Consider the following 20,187-nt stretch of genomic DNA (forward strand, 5'->3'; position numbering starts at 1 on the left):
AGCCATTTGGGCAAAAAACTGTTCCTGTCTAGACTGTTTGACTGTTGCTGTATAATCTGGACATGTAGGACCCATAGAAAAATGGCTGCTAAACTCAAACAGTCCTTCAGGGTTCCTGATTCATGGAAGAGTCTACGAGACTTTCTACAGGACACAAAAAAATAACTAACAGACTGCCAATACAGATGGACAGCTTGAAATTTCCTGCTTTGCTGAGAAGTATTCCAGACCTATGGGCTGATGATGGATGCCCCAACATTACAGAGGAACTTCGGGTGACTGTCCAGACAGCCAGATAGATGTCTCTGTCAATTCTAGTGTTTATATATTATCCTTCTGTGGTCTTTGATGGAGTTGATGGAGATAGTTGTAGTTACAGTTTTCCTTAGTTATGTTAAAAGGTAAGTTACATATAAGACTTTAGACTCACAAAGATAGGATAGATGATATCTTCTTTAAATCTTACTAAATGTTAATGAACTAAATATTGTAAGTTCTTACTTGATAACTGTTCTGTTATGTATAATTTGACTATGTCAAAGTTAAGACCTTTCTTTTTATTTAGACAGAAAAGAGAAGTTGATTGGGAAGTCCTGTGTACATGTCAATAAAGCACTGTTGGCCAATAGAGAAGCAAGTTGGTGGGAGTAGGAGTCGAGGAGGCTTCTGGGAAAGGTAGGGAGAAGAGTTCTCGCCATGTGATCTCCCAGGAACAATGGGCGCTCAGGAGTGAGTCCTCAAAAAGATAAATTCTTAAAAAATATATTAGTAACTATGGGTTAATAAATCAAAACTAGCCGATAAAAAACAAACAAGCAGCTAACAGCTTCATACTTAATACAGCCTCCTGTGTGTTCATTTGTGACTAACACAGCTCTAAAACCAGGCTGGCAAAAAGGCTACAGGTTACAGAGAGTCTTTGCTAGGGTTAGCCTCTAGATTGCAATGCCTCTTAATTCCAGTGGTTTCTCACAGTCTTTTCTCCCTCCCCACTTGATCCCTCCTGTTCCCAACCCCACCCAACCCAATCTATTCTATTACCCCTTACCAAGGAGATGCTTACAATCCCTCCTTGTTACATTAAGTGTATTTAAGTCCCTAAGTCCAGTCTCTCTTTGTGTCTTGGTCTGCCACAGCTCCTTCTTAATTCTGTCCCAGTGAGTCTTTCTTTCTTTGTATTTCTGTTTCTTTCCCCCCTCTCTCTTTCCTTTCTTTCTTCTTTTCATGTTAGGTGGAGCTAAATTTCTCTCATTTGATACACTAAGAATCCTGAATAAGAACCTTCCCCTCTGTGTTGGATCCTCTGGGACCTCTAATTGGCACACAGATTTTCTGTGTGGATAGCACACTTTAGTTGCTATAATGGTGGGGTTTATTTGATTTTATGGGATCAAAACTTGGTGGTCTCTGGTTCAGAGAAGCGAAGAATCCTCTGTAATTGATATAGCAGGAAGGACACAACTGCAAAAAAGGCTTACAGGACTTCGAAACTGCAATAACGAATGCCCTGTATCTGTAAGACTTACATGATGACAAGCAAATGCGTCGAAGTGTGAAGAGCTAACTGAGTGTTGGACATATTGCTCCCAGAGGAGCAAAGGCAAACATACATGACGGGCTTCGTGGCCAGGTCCAATCTCTCTTGTGAATTAGGAGCTGTGGGTATGAGATGGCTCATGATGTCACCACTTAGAGTCTTCATGTCTTGGTGTCACCGCGGTGGGCGTTAGAGCCTCTTCCCATCATTCTAGTCTTCCTTTCAGTCTGCTTCCCTGATGCTGGTCATAGCCATGCCATTTACTCTGACAAAGAGAATGCAAGTGGAGATAGAGTGTGCTACTTCTGGAAAGAACCTTCTAGAGCTGATGTGCGTTTGTGTGCTCTCTTCTTGCTGCCCTGGATATGGTGAGAACCCTGAAGTGAAGCCTCCACCTCTGCAATGATTGGGAGCAGGGGAGGGGTGCTGAGAATCCCTGCCAAGCTGCTTTTGTCATATGGGAGAAAAATAAACATTTGCTAAACATCCTGATTGCATGTCTGTCTTACCCAGACTGATGCAATTATCTAGGAAAATAGAGTACCATAAACCGTGGGAGCCTTTGCCTTTGGGCTTGAGATTCTATGATAAGTATAATCAGGGAGGATGGAAGCAAAGACTTGATTGCTTTCTAGAAGCAGTATTTTCCCCAACTCCCCCAGATTGTGTAGCCCCTATAGTGCCTTATTGACAGGGTCTGGTAACACTCCTTCAAAATCCATCCTGTAAGATATCCTCTTGCTTTACTGTCAAAATCTACTAGTGCTGATGACAGTTTTAAACTTCCATTCTTTACCAATTCCTCAAGCACAATCCAATTTAGTTACAATCAAAACATGGGCCATTCAGTTTTTATAAAGAGAAATGTCCGTTTCTCAAAATGACTACTTTTTGAAGTTTACTGTATTTTTCTTCAATCTTTGTGCCAGTGTTAGTCCTAAGAAAACTGCCTCGCTGGGCATAGTGGTGCACGCCTTCAATCCCAACACTCTGGAAACAGAGGCAGGAGGATCTCTGTGAGTTTGAGATTAGTCTACACAGTGAGTTCCAGGACAGCCAGAGTTAGGTACACAATGAGACCCTGTCTCAATAAAAAAAAATGAAACAACCTCAACAAACAAACAGGAAGAGGAGGAGGAATGGGAGCAGCAGCAGGAGTAGAACCGCTTGTACTGATTTTTAGGATAGAATTTTACTTGTGGAAGAAATAGGCTCTAGTTATGTTTACTACATTACTTGTGGAAGCTGAACTAGGCAGGTAAGATCTTCAAAGAGTTTAGTGTGACTGGTATTCATCTAGCTTGAAAGACAGAGATTTGCAGTGACACCCTAATTTAAAGTACACTTACAACTTTTCTTAATTTTTTCCAATATATATTTTTATTTAAATTAGAGACAAGCTTGCTTCACGTGTCAATCCTGGCTCCCTCTCCTACCCCTTCTCCCCTGCCCCTCCCCCAGCTCCCCCAGCCCCCCCCACCCAATCCCCACACCATTCCCCAGGGAGGGTGAGGCCCTCCATGGGGGATCTCCAGAGTCTGTCATTTCATCCAGGGCAGGACCTAGGCCCTTCCCCATGTGTCCAGGCTGAGAGAGCATCCCTCCATGTGGAATGGGCTCCCAAAGTTCATTTGTACACCATGGTAAACCCTGATCTACTACCCAAGGCCCCAGAGATTGCCGAGGCTCCTCACTGACACTACATTCAGGGGGTCTGGGTCAGTCCCCTGATGGTCTCTCAGGCATCAGTCTGGGGTCCAAGAGCTCCCCCCCTTGTCAGGTCAGCTCTCTTTGTGGGTTTCACCAGCACAGTCTTGACCCCTTTGCTTCAGATAGTATAAATCGTTTGCCTTTCACTTACAGCTTTTATGTTCTATTTGTTTGTATGTAAAATCACTACATGAAACCCCTTACACTGTATCTACCTTCTGTAGTTGCATTATCTGAGTAACTCAAGCCTATGCACGGTGGTTCATAGGCTCATGTGCATTGTACATTCAGTCCTCAGTCAGAGGCACTGTGTGGAGAGGTTATGTGGAACCTTGCTGGGGAAGTACGCCACTGGGGGCGGGCTTTGAGGAGTTAGAGCCCTGACCCACTTCCTGTTGTTTTTTCCCCTTCCCATACGCTGATGAGAATGTGATCAGCCGGCTTCCTGACCCCGCTACCATGCTTTCCCTAACTGTTGCCACAGTGGACTTCACCCTTCTGGTGCCATAAGCCAGGACAAACCTTTCCTAAGTCCGTGCTTTATTATAACAACAAAAAGGCAACTACAACAACTGATAGTCTTTATTCCATCCCCAAATACAACCTTCAGATTGGAGTATTCATTTTATTGGTTGCTGCTCGCTGTGTGGGAGGACCTGTGTATTCACACATTTCTTTCTTCTTACTTATTGTGGTGGTGGGTATTCAACCCAGGCCCTTGCATGTGATAAACATCTGACACTGGGCTGTGTCTTCAGCTACCGCATATTTTAGTACGTCTTGAGGCCACAGTGTTGGGAACACCTCTGTCCATGCAGGTCCCTTTGCAATGCTTGTTGATTGTTGAGTAGATATTAAAAACATTTTACAAGACGCCCAGATCCCACAAGAAGGCGAGATAGTCAAATGAGATCCTTGAGAATGAGTGACTCTCACCTGTGTGTGCCGGCGTGCGTGCGTGCGTGCGTGTGTATCTGTGTGTGTGTGTGTGTGTAGATGGAAGTTTCTGTCCAGCCCAGTCCTGTGGCCATTTAGTCCCAAATAAACACACAGAGGCTTATAATAATTATAAACTGTTTGGCAGATGACTCAGGCTTCTTATTGTCTAGCTGTCTCTTAACTATCAACGCATTTATATTAATCTGTGCAACCCCATGTTGTCTTGGCTTACCAGTGATGCCCTAGTCTCTTTCTTCCTCCATAGCTACATGGCATCTCCTGGGCGATTCCCCCTCTGAGTTCCTCTTCTCAGAATTCTCCTAGTCTGGTAGTCCTGCCTACACTTCCTGCCTGGCTACATCCTGCCTGTCTGTTGACCGAAATAGCTTTATTCATCAACCAAGAAGAGAAACATATATTCACTGCTTACAGAATGATATCCCCCATTTTGTGTGTGTGTGTGTGTGTTAAGAGCTTAATTTTAGAAGTTGCTTGTAATTACATGGTAGCAGAGGCTATCACAAAATTGGCATACTGTTTTTTCTTACCTTCACTCAAATGAGGCCCCTACTTCACCCCACTAATATCTGGGGCTATAGCACATAGAACTGTGTTTCATCATTGATAAAATTCTTAGGATTCTGAATCCAACTGTCTTTGATCTCATTATCCAGGGAGACCAGGATGTCACAACTAGGAAATCCTGGACGTGTTAATACCATCGATCACTGTGCAGAATAATCTTGTGCAGAAGTAAAGGACTGTAACTTTTATTGGCCTTCCATTGGCCTGTGACTTCGAGCAGCATGAACTCAATATAAATACTCCATTATTGATGTTCCTACAAAACCTGCATTTTAATACCCCTCATGAACTCAGGATTGATAGAAATAGTCTTGTATCCTAATGATCCGAAACTGAAGATAAAAATAGATGTCTTACCTCCTGGAACAAGAGGGTAAATGTCCTCCTGGGTGCTGAAGAAATGTCTTTAATGTCATGGTCAGAGAATGGCCTTGGTAATTGGTTCTGAGTAATTAACCATGGCCAGTGTTCTTAATGCAAATTATTCCAATGCTAATGTAACGATGTCTGTGACAAATACCCTCCCCCCAAATTCAACTGATTTAAATAAACACAAAGCACAACCAACAACCACATTAAATGTGTACAAAATCCATATAACTGCCACAGCCATTCAGCTTTTGTGGGGACCAATTCATCCTGTCAAATCCACTGAAAAGTCACATGGTTCACCAATATGTACTGAACATATATTGTGTGTGCCTGTGTTTCTATATATGGTGTGTGTGTGTGTGTGTGTGTGTGTGTGTGTGTGTTGTAGGCACGCTCAGACCACAGTATATACAGGGAGGTCAGAGGACAATCTAGTCAGTCAGTTCTCATCCACCTTGTTTGAAACAGTCTCTTGCTGTTTTCCTGATGTGTGCACAGAGCTAGCTGGCCCTGGAACTTGCCAAGCTTCTCTTCTCTGCTTCCCGCATTCCTGTAGGATCACTGGGATTCGGATGAGTGCTATTGTGCCCAGTTTCACCTAGGTTCTGGGGATCCAAGCACAGGTCTTCACACTTGCTCAGCAGGTGTTTTATCCACTAAGTGATCTCCCCAGACCTTGACTGTTTTCAATAACCATGGAAATTGATGTTACCTTCTACTTTGAATATTGCCTGTCAGCCATACTTCTGTAAGTTTGTGTAGAAGCTGGTGAGGTGCATTTCAGTCTTTAACATAGGGCAATGTCGTCACCACCCAGGTAAGCGTGTTCTCACACAGCAGTGTGCTGGAGATGGTTCTCCCTGGCTTGGGAAATACCTGTTTCCCCACAAGCAGCCATGTTCAGTGTTGTTGAGATAGTAGCTTGAAATTGATCATGGAGGGAGTACTTAAACCTGATGGAGTTTTTCATTGTTGTTTCAGACAGGGTCTCACTATGTAACCTTTGTTAGCCTGGAACTCACTGTGTTGACCAGACTGGTCTCGAACTCAGGGAGACCCACTTGTCTCTGCTTCCTGAGTGCTGGGGTATAAATGAATAATAGTAAGAGACTCCACAAGCGGTCGACATAGGGAATAACAAGTTTTTTGTTTTTGAGGAACTCTCAAGAATAACAATAAGGTAGAGAACTGTCTCAGTCTTTTGCCCAGGGGCACTGGAAGCTTCGATCAGAACTCTGACCACCACACAAGAGACAATGAGACTGCTCTTCTCTTACTTTTTTTTCTTTAGAAATAATCATTATACGTATCAATCACCCCCATTCCCTCTCACACCCATGCCCCCCACCAACCTCCAATCCACCCCCCGCCTGCTCCCCAAGGGCCTCGAGGCTTTCCATGGGGGATCATCAAAGTCTGTCACGTCATTTGCAGGTGGGCCTAGACCCTCTTCCGTGTATCTGGGCTGTAATAGTATCCCTCCATAGGGAATGGGTTCCAAAGTCCATTTGTGCAATAGGGATAAACACTGGCTCCACTGTCAGAGGTCCCATAGACTGCCCAGGCCTCCTAACTGGCACCCACATTCAGAGGGCTTGGTTTGGTCCAATGCTGGTTCCCCAGCTTTATGACTGGGGTCGCAGTGCCCTCATTAGATCAGGCCAGCTGGTTCTGTGGGTTTCTCCAGCATCGTCTTGACCCCTGTGCTCATCCCTCCTCCCTCTCTAAAACTGGATTCCAGGAGTTTGGCTCAGTGCCTAGCTATGGGTCTCTGCTTCTGCTTCCATCAGCTACTGGATGAAGGCTCTAGGATGGCAATTAAGGTAGTCATTAATCTCATTATAGGGGAAGGGCACCAAAGGTGGTCTCTCCACCACTGCCTAGATTCTTAGTTGGGCTCATCCTTGAGCATCTCTGAACATTTCCCTAGTGCCAGATTTCTCTTTAAACCTGTACTGGCTCCCTCTATTAAGGTATCTCCTTTCTTGCTCTCCTCTATTCCGCCCCTTATTCAGTCTTCCTGGTCCCTCTTGTTCTCCTCCCCCCTTCTCTTCTCCTCTTCTCTTTTTCCTACCCCCCCCCCCCCAATGATCTCAGTTTGCTCAGGAGTTCTTGCCCTTTTCCTCTTCCTCAGGTTTTTCTCTTAGGGTCCTCCTTGTTTCCTAGTTTCTCTGGTGGTATGGATTGTAGATTGGTAGTCCTTTGCTTTGTGTCTAATATCCATATATGAGTGAGTACATACCATGCTTGTCTTTCTGTGCCTGGGTTACCTCACTTGGGATGGTTTCTTCCAGTTCCATCCATTTGCCTATGAATTTCAAGATGTCATTGTTTTTTTTTCACTGAGTAATACTCCATTGTGTAAATGTACCATATTTTCTTCATTCATTCTTCAGTTGGGGGGCATCTAGGTTGCTTCCAGGTTCTGACTATTACAAATAATGCTGCTATGAGCATTGCTGAACAGATGTTATTGTTGTATGAATGTGCATCCTTTGGGTATATGCTCAAGAGTGGAATTGCTGGATCATGACGTGGACTGATTCCCATTTTCCTGAGAAACCGCCATAGTGATTTCCAAAGTGGTTGTATGAGTTGGCATTCTCACCACAGTGAAGGAGTGTTTCCCTTTCTCCACATCCTCTCCATCATAAACTGTCTTTGGTGTTTTTTATTTTAGCCATTCTGACAGGAGTAAGATGGTATCTCAGTGTGTTTTGATTTGCATTTCCCCGATTGCTACAGATGTTGAGCACTTTCTTGTGTGTCTTTCAGTCATTTTTAGATTCCTCTATTGAGAATTCTCTATTTAGTTCTGAACCCAGTTTTTAATTGAATACTGTGGTGTTTTGATGACTAGCTTTCTTGAGTTCTTTGTATATTTTGTAAATCAGCCCTCTGTCAGATGTGGGGTTGGTGAAGATCTTTTCCTGTTTTGTGGGCTGCCGTTTTGTCTTGTTGAATGTGTCATTTGCCTTACAGAAGCTTCTCAGTTTCAGGAGGTCCCATTTATTAATTGTCAATTTCGGTGTCTGTGCTACTGGTGGTATGTTCATGAAGTGATTTCCTGTATCAATTCGTTCAAGGGTACCTCCCACTTTTTTCTAAGAAGTTCAGTGTGACTGGATTTATGTTGAGGTCTTGGATCCATTTGGACTGAAGTTTTGGGCATGGCAATAGATATGGATATATATGGACATATTGCATCCAGTTATGCCAGCACCATTTATTGAAAATGCTTTCTTTTTTCCATGGTATAGTTTTAGGTTCTTTGTCAAAAATCAGGTGTTCATAAGTGTGTTGGTTAATATCAGGATTTTCAATTCAGTTCCATTGGTCTACATGTCTATTTTTGTGCCAATACCAAGCTGTTCTCAGGACTATGGCTCTATAAAAGAGCTTGGAGTCAGGGATGGTGATGCCTCCAGAAGTTCCTTTATTGTACAGGCTTGTTGTGGCTATCCTGCGATTTTTATTTTTCCATATTGTTAAGAGAAGCTTTTTCCTTGAGAGGAGCCTTCCCGCCTGCCTAGTTCCAGAGCGGCATCAGTCCCAAATAAACACACAGGAGGCTATATTAATTATGAAGCTGTTGGCCTTGCTTGTCTCTTACTGGCTAGCTCTGCTTTAAGTAATTACCCCATAATTGTTAATCTAAGTATGTCTCTTACCAGAGAATAGTTCTGGGCTCCTACCCCCATGGCGGTTACATGTTGACTCTCTTGTGTTTCTCCTTCCCAGAATCCTCCTGGATTCCTAGCCCCACCTATCTAGATTCCTATTGGCCAGACAGTCTTTATTGACAAATGCACAGGACTTCCCCAACATCTCCTCTTTTCTGTTTAAACAAAAAGAAAAGTCTTAACTTTAACATAGTCAAATCATATATAACAGAACAGTTACCAAGTAAGAATACAGAATATTTTAGCAAGATTTAAAGAAAATATCATCCATCTCATCCTTGTGAGTCCAAAGTTCTTTATGTAGTTTATCTCTTACCATAACTAAGGAAAACTATAACTATAACTATCTGTCTTCAACTCTGTCAAAGACCACAGAAGGATAATATATAAACACTAGGATTGACAGAGATATCTCACTGCTTGGACAGTCACCTGAAGTTCCTCTGTAACGTTGGGGCATCCATCTTCAGCCCATAGGCCACAATGTGTCTGGAACACTTCTCAGCAAAGCAGGAAATTTCAAACTGTCCATCTGCATTGGCAGTCTGTCAGTCATTTTTCTGTGTCCTGCAGAAAGTCTGGTAGACTCTTCCATGAATCAGGAACACTGTAAGACTGAGTTCAGCTGTCACTTTCCTGTGGGTCCTGCATGTACAGATTATACAACAACAGTCAAGTAGTACAGGCAAGAGCAGTTTCTTGGCCAAATGGCTAATCTTGCCATGTTGAAAGCAAACTCCATAATAAGTTTCTTCAATGCACATCTTCCTCTCATACGTAATTGGTGCTGCCAGGAGCAGACATTTCTCATTGTCAAGAAAAACCCTAAACCATTTTAAATGCCATTTTTCTGAAGGTCTTTGAAAGGTTTGAAGACTATTTATCTATCTCAAATATATTTCTGTATATCTAGAAAACCTAACTTACCTAACTATAAATTCTGACTATTATAAGTAACTATCTATAGTCTGTATTCAATTATGCATTACGTTTTAAAAGATCAGTATAAGCACAATACTTAATCAAGAGGAGAAATATACATATCACAAAATTGACCTTGAATTTGTGTCAATAAATGAAAAACAATACCCATACCATAATCCCCTTTTTACCATTAAAAGGAGATTGGTTGTGATCATTAACCAATTATAAACAATCCCATTTAAATGAAAACAAAGATTTATAAACAAGATGGGAATTAGGACGTCGTTCATTCCAAACTGCTTCCTGCTGGAAGGGGGCACTGTTCATACCATGGGGATCATGACAAAACTCAGAAACCTGTATAAGTCCGTATTTTCGGGGTCTATAAAGCTCCATCATCTTAGCTGTCTCAATAGTTGGAACAACTGGTCCACTGCTTCCAGGGGTCTTGGTTCGTCAAACCACAGAAGTCTGGAAGGAATCCTCAGCTTTTCATTTTCTGTGGAAACATAAGCAAAATCTCCTTTCCCAAGTAACATATCCTTATACTTAAATCTTGAAGTCAAGGCATTTTTAAAAGATAGAAGTTGGATTAATTTAGCAGCATTTATAATCAAGTGTACTTCAGCAGCTTTTCCTTCCTGAGCAATCAAAAAACTGAAAAACACAATAGCATACAGTATCCAGACTCTCTGTGTATTTTCCATCTTTACGTGGCTTATTTATTTATGTATTATTACTTTATTTATTTTACTTTTATTTATTTTTCTTTGAGACAGGATTTCTCTTTGGAATTCCGCCTGCCTCTGCCTCTGGAGTAAATCTTACCGGCGTGCGCCACCACAACGCCGGCTTTTGTATTTATTTACCACTTTGCCGTTTCATTTTCTCTCTCAATCTCACGTATATTTTTAAACACACTGTAAACCTTTAGAGATTTTCTTCATCCAAGTCTGACTTTTCTGTAAATCTTTATGTTTTTCTGGCCACGTGTCTTATCTGTAAAACCGCGGCTGTTTTAAACTGCCGTTTCAAGATGGCAGGCATAAGCGTGACTCCAGCTTACCGCCTCAGTCCACGCTGACATCCAGCAAATGCTGCCACTTCCAGCTGTATGTACACACCTATCAATCGTTAGCAGAGTCTCTTAAAACAACCTTGTTGTTTTTTTTTTCTTTTTATGCCCAGTCAGGAAGACTCTGGTAAGCGAGCCACGTGAATCTCGGCTTGTGGCTCGCAAAACAGAGCACACCTGAGAAAATGCTGCTACCAAAAATCTGTGCTCTAAAATTCCTTTAAAGCTTTTGTCATTCTACGTGGAAATTCATCATCTCACTCCTGATCACCATTTTGTTAAGAGAAGCTTTTTTCTTGAGAGAAGACTTCCCACCCGCCTAGTTCCAGAGCGGCATCAGTCCCAAATAAACACACAGGAGGCTATATTAATTATGAAGCTGTTGGCCTTGCTTGTCTCTTACTGGCTAGCTCTGCTTTAAGTAATTACCCCATAATTGTTAATCTAAGTATGTCTCTTACCAGAGAATAGTTCTGGGCTCCTACCCCCATGGTGGTTACATGTTGACTCTCTTGTGTTTCTCCTTCCCAGAATCCTCCTGGATTCCTAGCCCTACCTATCTAGATTCCTATTGGCCAGACAGTCTTTATTGACAAATGCACAGGACTTCCCCAACACCATATAAAGTTGAGGATTGTTCTTTCAAGGTCTGTGAAGAATTGTGCTGGGATTTTGATGGGGATTACATTGAATCTGTAGATTGTTTTTGGCAAGATTGCCATTTTTACTATGTTGATCCTATCTATCCAAGAGTTTGGGAGATTTTTCCATTTTCTGGTATCATCTTTAATTTTTTTCTTTAAAGACTCAAAGTTTTTGTGATACAGGTCTTTCACTTGTTTGGTTAGCATTACTTCAAGATATTTTATGTTCTTTGTGGCTATTGTAAAGGGTGATATTTCTCTGATTTCTTTCTCAGTCCATTTATCATCTGTATATAGTAGGGCTACTGATTTTTTTAGTTAATTTTGTATCTTGCCACTTTGCTAGAGGCATTTATCAGCTGTAGGAGTTCTCTGGTAGAATTTTCCGGGTCACTTATATAAGCTCTCATATTTTCTGCAAATAGTGAAAGTTTGACTTCTCCTTTTCCAGTTTTTATTCCCTTGATATCCTCTTGTTGTCTTATTGCTCTAGCTAAACTTCAAGTACAATATTGAAGCTCTATGGAGAGAGGGGACAGCCTTGTCTCATTTCTGATTTTAGAGGAATTGCCTTGAGTTTCTCTTCATTCAGTTTGATGTTGGCTGTTGATTTGCTGTATATAGCTTTTATTATGATTGGGTATGTTCCTGTTATCCCTGATCTCTCCAAGACCTTTATCATGAAGGGGTGTTGGATTTTGTCAAAGGCTTTTTCAGCATCTAGTGAGATGGTCATGTTTTTCTTTTGCAGTTTGTTTATATGGTGGATTACATTGATAGATTTTCATATGTTGAACCATCCTTGCATCTCTGGGATGAAGCCTACTTGATCATGGTAGATGCTTTCTGATGTGTTCTTGAATATGATTTGTCAGTAATTTATTGAGTATTTTTGCATGAATGTTCATGAGGGATATTGGTCTGTAGTTCTTTTTCTTAGTTGTGTCTTGTGGTTATTTCTATTTTTTTATTTTTATTTTTACTAGGTGATGTAGCCTCGTAAAAACAGTTTGACAATGACCCTTTGCTTCTGTTTTGTGGAACACTTTGAGGAGTTTTGGTATTAATTGTTCTTTGAATTTCTTGTAGAATTCTGCACTGAAACCATCTAGCCCTAGACTTTTTTTGGTTGGGAGACTTTTGATGACTGCCTCTATTTCATTAGTGGTTATAGGTCTATTTAAATTGCTTGTCTGTTCTTGATTTAATTTTGGCAAGTGATATCTATCCTGAATATTGTCCATTTCCTTTAGATTTTCTAATTTTGTGGAGTATAAATTTCACAAGTATGACCTGGTGATTCTCTGGATTTCCTCAGTGTCTGTTGTTATGTCTTCCTTGTCATTTCTGATTTTGTTAATTTGCATATCCTCTCTCTTTCTTTTGGTTAGTTTGGGTAAAGATTTGTCTATCTTCTTGGTTTTCTTGAAGAAGCAACTCTTTGTTTCATTGATTCTTTGTACTGTTTTCTTTGTTTCTATTTTATTGATTTCATCCCTCAATTTTATTATTTCCTGGTGTCTACTCCTCTTGGGTGAATTTGCTTCTTTTTGTTCTACAGCTTTCAGTTGTGATGTTAATTCTCTAGTGTGACTATTCTCCAGTTTCTTCATGTGGGCACTTAGTGCTTTGAACTTTCCTTTTAGCACTGCTTTCAAAGTATCCTATAAGTTAAGGTATGTTGTGTCTTCATTCTCATTGAATTCTATGAAGTCTTTAATTTCTTTTTTATTTCTTCCTTGACCTAGGAATGGTGCAATTGTGCATTGTTCAATTTTGCAATTTGTGCTGTTGTTGAATTCTAACTTTAAAGCATGGTGGTCTGATAAAATACAGGGGGTTATTTCTATTTTTTTATTTTTATTTTTTGAGGTTTGCTATGCTACCAAGTGTGTAGTTTTATAGAAGGAGCCATGTGGCGCTGAGAAGAAGGTATATTCTTTTGTGTTTGGATGGAATGTTCTATAAATGTCTGTTAAATCCAATTGGGTAATAACTTCTGTTAGTTCCTTTGTTTCTTTGTTAAGTTCTGTCTGGTGGTCCTGTCTAGTGATGAGTGTGGGGTGTTAAAGTCTCCCACTGTAAGTGTGTAGGGTTTTATGTATGATTTATGTTTCAGTAATGTTTCTTTTACAAATGTGGGTGCCTTTGTATTTGGGGTGTAGATACTCAGAATTGAGACTTCATCCTGTGATGAATATGAAATGACCTTCATCTCTTTTGACTGATTTTAATTTGAAGTCTAATTTGTTAGATATTAGGATTGCTATACCAGCTTGTTTCATGGGTTCATTTGATTGAAAAAAATCTTTTCCCAACTCTTTACTCTGAGGTAATGTCTGTCTTTGAAGCTGAGGTTTCTTGTATGCAGCAGAAGGATGGATTCTGTCTTTGTATTCATTCTGTTAGCCTAGGTCTTTTTATAGGCGAGTTAAGACAATTGATATTGAAGGATATTAATGACCATTGATTAATTCTTGTTTGTTTTGGATTTGTTGTTGTTGTTGGTATTGTTTATGGATTCCTCCCACCCTTTTTTCTTTTGGTGTTTGGTAAGGTGGGATTACCTATCGCCTATTTTTTTGAGTGTAGTTAACTCTCTTGGCTTGGAGTTTTCCTTCCAATACTTTCTGTAGGACTGGATTAGTGGATATGTATTGTTTAAATCTGGTTTTGTAATGTAATATCTTGTTTTCTCCATCTATACTGATTGGAAGCTCTGTTGGGTATAGTAGTCTGGGCTGGCATCTGTGGTCTTTTAGTGTTGGTAGAATATCTGTCCAGGACCTTCTGGCTTTCAGAGTTTCCATGGAGAATTTAGTTGTGATTCTGATTGGTCTTCCTTTATATGTTACTTGGCCTTTTTCCTTTGCTGCTCTTAATATTTTTTCTTTATTCTGTAAGTTTGGTATTTTGATTGCTATGTGGTGAGGGAACTGTTTTTGTATGTGGTCCAGTCTATTTGGTGTTCTGTAAACTTCTTGTACTTTCATGGGCATGCCCTTCTTTAGGTTGGGGAAGTTTTCTTCTATGATTTTGTTGAATATGTTTTCTGTACCCTTGAGCTGTATTTCGTCGCATTCCTCTATACCTCTTATTCTTATGTTAGTCTTTTCACAGTGTCCCATGTTTCCTGGATATTTTGTGTTAGGGATTTGTTGGATTTAAAATTTTCTTTGGTTCATGATGCTATTTCTTCTAGTGAATCTTCAACACCGGAGACTCTCTCCTCCATCTCTTGTATTCAATTGGGTATACTTACATCTGTAGTTCCTGATCATTTACCCAGCTTTTCTATTTGAAGCATCCCCTCATTCTGTGTTTTCTTTATTGTTTCTATTTCAGTTTTCCAGCCTTGAACTGTTTGAATTGTTTTCTTCACTTGTTTGGTTGCTTTTTTCTTGGCTTTCCTTGCTTTCTTTAAGAGATATGTTTATTTCTTGAATTTTTGGATTGCATTTTCCTCCATTTCCTGTAAATTTTTGTTTTTTTTCTTCCATTTCTTTAAGGGATTTTCTTGTTTCCTCTTTGACAGTCTCTAACATTCTTCGTAAAGCTGTTTTTAAGGTCTTTCTCTTCTGCTTCATCTGCATTGGGATATTTGGGTCTTGCTGGTGTAGAGCCCTAGATTCTGGTGGTGTCATATTGGCCTTTCTGTTGTTGAATGTGTTTTTATACTGTGGTCTTTCCATCCCTTCTTTGAGCGGGTGCAGGTGGGGTTTCTCCCTCTCCTCTGGTCTCCTGGTGAGTGTAGGTAGGTCAAGACTTCAATATTGGCTGACTCCACAGAGTCTAGGCTGTAGGGGCAAGGTTTACTACAAGCTGAGCAGACCCAGGAAGTTCAGGAAAGGGGATGGAGGGAGTTGGTCCTGAGCGGATCCCAGACTCATGTGAAGCAGAGTCTGTGATGGAGGCAGACTCCAGATAGTTTGGGCTGCCAAGTGTGGTCCACTACACGAGGAGCTGACCCAGGAAGTTCCAAGGAGGGGATGGGGGGAGTTGGGCTTAGGTGGAACCCAGACTCACCTCAACCAGAGGGCGTAGGGGGACCAAGACCTCCCCTCTTACTTTCAAAGAAGGTATGACAGCAAAGAAGGAGCCCCACCTTATCAGGCCAGGTAGCCCAAGGTCACGGGCTAGTCGAGTACCCACTACACCACAATTAAAGGCACGCACCTGAACTCTTAATGGAGGACATTTTACCTCCCTCGAGCACATTTGGCAATCTTTGTCACAACTTTGGGGTTGCTGCTGACATGTAGCAGGTAGGAGCCAGACATACCACTTAGCATCCCTGCCACACAGAGGCCAGATCCCCATCTTCTAGCAATAATTATCTGGCCCCAAATGTCCTTAGTGTTGAGGCTGATTTTGAATTACACCACAGAAGTTGGCAAACATAACCCTGGACGACCTATTCTCTAGCTCTGCCCTCCCTCTTCTTCTCTCCCTGCTTTTGAGGCCCAGTTATCAGCTCCTAACCCAGAAAGTGATTCCTTGTATTCTCACCCAAGTAAAATCCCTAATTCTTCTGTACTATTTAGAAGAATAAATGTTTTTTGGAAGACTGAAAGAAAATTCTCCCCCGAGTAACTCATTCAGATGATGGGTTGGCAGACTTTCTGCACAGGGCAGGAGAATAAATATTTTAAGCTTGGTAGACCACCTGGTCTCTGTTAGAATTACCCATGTAGTGGGATACATCTTAATTTTTAAAAGAAGGACCATATCTGTGCGCCAGTAAAACTTTACTTCCAAAGTGGGGGGATAGTTTGTAGACTTTGGCTAACAGTCCCCCCCACCCCCGTGACAATGTCTCAACCAGGGTTTGATTCTGATGCCATAAACCTTCACTTTATGTTCAAAAGGCTCCTGTCTGGTGTTGTTGGTGTCAGGGTCGGCACCACAGCCCTCCAGACACTGGTGTTTAGATGTGTGCTCTGTGAGCCTGTCTACGTGTCCTGCATGGAGTGGAGATCCTTTAAATCCCACGGCTGCAATGCAATGTCTGTCTGTCCATCAGTCAGTGGGTAAAGGAGGCTGAGCACTGACAGGGGAGAAAGACTCTTAAGAGCTTTGGAAGAAGCATGAAACCGTATGGGTCAACCCTAGAAATAGGTCCAAGCCATCCCTTTGGGCCATGGCACCACTCCTTCTACCTACAGACCTTTGCAATGCATTATGGTCCTCATTTTCACAGGGGTCAGCACTCACTGCAGCAGGAGTCATGTTGGGTGCCAGAGGACATGACTTCAAAGAGTGCACATGGGCCACGGGGGAAGATTCATGCCAGTTCCCGTGCCCGTCCTTGTGAGAGCTCAAGGACTTGCAAGCAAACTTTGGCCCATCGTATTGGACGCGGTCACTATATTTACCTTGGGATCATGGAACTTTGGGATTAAAGATGCCCGATGGAAGTCAGTGCAGTTTGTTACACCTGGAAGCCTGCGGGAGCCGTGGGCTGGGGAGCGGCGCTGAGATGGAGAGAGGAGAACGTCTAGTTCCTTGGACCATCGGCGAGCAGTAGAACAGCCTTTGTGGCTTTGGCTATGTTTGCAGGTTTCCTGTTGTTTTAGCAGGCAGATGAGGCACAACAAATGCTGATGGATTCAGCTTCCCCCTCCCCTCAGCCCAGCCCTCTGCCCTGCCCTGGAGTGGTCAGGCCAGTGGTCTTGAGACCGGGTGGCCCTCAGTGCACTTGGAGCCTGGCTAAGCTAGTATGCTAATCTCCCTTGGTCACTAGGTGGCAGACTATAATTAAGATGTCAGGGAGTCTCCTGAAACATTGGAGATGTTTTTCGTTCCTACTTTAATGACCTTCTTCATTACTTTTCAGTATTTACTAGTGACATTCAGGGCTGAGGTAATGGCATAAACATTTCGCTCTGCAAACATGTCCGCCCTGCGTTTACCCAGGTTTTGACGTTTTTCATTTAGCTGGCTTACCTCTTGGAAGAAGCATCTTTAACTCAGAGTCCATTCCATTCCCATGACCATTCTGTGGACCTTCCAGACTTTATGTTTTACCTTTCATTATGTCACTTATTTGGGGACAGAAATAAATACCTTCCTGACAGCTATAAAATTTCAGGTAATTTTAACATACACATATAATGAGATAAATCCATTTTATAGATGAAAAATCCATGAGTTCATATTGATAATAAATAAATTGTTGATTTTCCTAACAATAAAGAAAATAGTCACTCATGTGAAAAATTCTGAGAATCCAGAAAGGAAAAGATAGACAGTAATCCTATTATTCAGAGAGACCAATTAAAAAGAGGTTATGGTGCCCCAAATAATTAATCTTACTAAGCTGATGATGGAAAAAAACACTCAAAAACATATTCATAATAAATGTTAGCCCATTAAGATTTGACCCTTGGTTACCTAAAATTCTAGGTCAGCACTTAAAACAGAACATGCTGTTTTTATTGCAGATTTTATGGCAGGTTTTAAGCACGTGAAAAACAACACAGAGAAGATGATAAGCCCATGTGTGCAATCCACACCTATCTTAAAAACTGACACCACAGAGCCCAACTGATTCATGAATACATGCCGAAACTTATTTCCTCTAAGATTTTGAAGCAAGCCCCTGATTTATTTTTGCCTCATTTTTACCTAGGCTAGTGTTAATCTTTAAAATATAATCTATTGTGCAGTTTTGTTGACCAACACAGCAAAGCCAGGAAATCGAATCTTAAGAGTCACCATAAAGGCACGCACAGTCACTCACAGAGGCATAGCGTTGCTAAGGTTGGGAGTGGTCGGGTCCCAGTGGGCCAGACTCCCTGCTCAGAGACTCTGGAATGAATTCTGCTGGTGAAAATACAGCCTGAGCCTAGTGTGAGTCTGTCCTCCCCGTGGACAGTGCAAAGGCAGCACCGTAGAGCAGAAAGCAACAGGTCAAGCATGTGAGTGGCTTCTAACGAGCCAGGGTCTCCCCGCGCTGGCCTGCTGCTCTTAGTCACTGGGCTCTAGATCTGAGTCTGCAGTGCCGGGAGCCCCTGTTTTTATGGAGGTCTTAAGTTTCATGTTCAACTTTTACTGTTTCTCCAGCTGGGTGTTTGCCTTCCACATGCTCTCCTGACCAACACTGGCCCCAGGGAGCCTTTTTACCCCGTCCTCCCTGGGTGAGGTGCGTCTTTTCTGCAACTCCTACCGTATTTTCTTCCTCCTCGCTTCCTCTTTATACTCCCCGGGGTTACAGGAAAGCTCCAGTCAATTCCTCTTTCCAGAGTGCTGATACCAAACATTGTGTGTGTGTGTGTGTGGGGGGTGACCTCACTCCTCCCTACTTCTATTTTTCACGCACTGGGCCCTGGCTACATGTCTGACACTGCATGGTGTGCTGGGTAGACAAGAATGAAGGCAATAGAGGCCTGCCTTTGAAGAGCTCGAAGGTTCGCTGGTGCCCAGGTGAGTTGGGGTGTGGAAGATGAGTGCACACTGTGCAATGCGTGAGCAAGGAAACTGTAGACACAGCCATCACGGGCACATCAGAAAGGGTGGCCAGGAAAGCGTGCCCAGGAGGAGCATTGGCTCTCCGCACTGGAGTTCATTTCATGTTGGGGTCCAGTTGTGCAAACATACAGTTCAAAACATAACCCTCATTACTATTTTCCTGTCCTACTGTTCTCCAAAACTGGTAACTGTCTTGTTTTTTGTTTTCTTTTGTGTCTTTCTAGAAGTTCTGTATGAATACGTATGCAAACGCACACACACCCACACCCACACCTACCCACACCCACACACACACACACACACACACTGTTTTCTTTCCCTGCAAGGGTGATGGCTAAGGTGGTGTGCAGTTGGTGTTTCTTGAAAAACATGATGCTATTTAGTAATAAGGGACTTTAGAATCAGCGTATCTGCATTCAAATACCAATTCTGTAATTCACTAGCTGTTTAAACTTGGCAAGTCACTCAATTCTCTCTGGCTGGTTTCAATATTTTTATCTTATGCTTTCCAATTCTTGCAGTTTGTTTCCTGCTAAACTAATTGTATATGATATGCACACAAATATACAACATTATTAGATATTGGGGTCACTTTTAGACAGTCTCTTCTGTTTTGTTGGTCTGTTTGTATGCTTGCATTGTTTAATTTTTGAGGTTTTGCATTATGCTTACTCTATGATAGGGCTGGTCTCCAGTTGGTGACTTCAAAGATGTTTGTGCTTGCAGTATCCAAACACAGAAGAACATGCAAATGGTTACCATGGCTTATTTAATAAGGACATTAAAAATCTACCCCTCATGGCTTTGCCCTCAATACCAACTCATTTTTCAAACAGCTTATCTCCTGATACGAACACACTGATGAGTATATTTAATCATAGGAATTTAGGGGTGGCATAAAAATTCAACCCGTGACCCAGTCCTAGTATTCTTCTAGAAACACCAAAGTGTGGAGAGGTGAAGTCATTTCCTTAGGGCTCTACAGCAAATAAGTATAAAGTGAGATTTAAGCTGAGGATACAGTGACAAATGGGATCTGGTGGCCAGCACTATCTCCTCCTTTGGAATTTAGGTAGGAGGTGTTTCTGGTCTGAACCCACTTCATTTGTTGCTTCCTGAAGAATATCTAGTCTATTCATCCATGCGGGAGTATGCCAGCATGTTTTGTTTAAAAACCAACAATGCATCAGTATTGGCTTGTTGGAGTGTGGAGTGGAGTGTGTGTGTGTGTGTGTGTGTGTGTGTGTG

The sequence above is a fragment of the Mesocricetus auratus genome, unplaced genomic scaffold, assembly GCF_017639785.1.
Source record: "Mesocricetus auratus isolate SY011 unplaced genomic scaffold, BCM_Maur_2.0 Super-Scaffold_6730, whole genome shotgun sequence".
NCBI classification, from domain to species: Eukaryota; Metazoa; Chordata; class Mammalia; order Rodentia; family Cricetidae; genus Mesocricetus; species Mesocricetus auratus.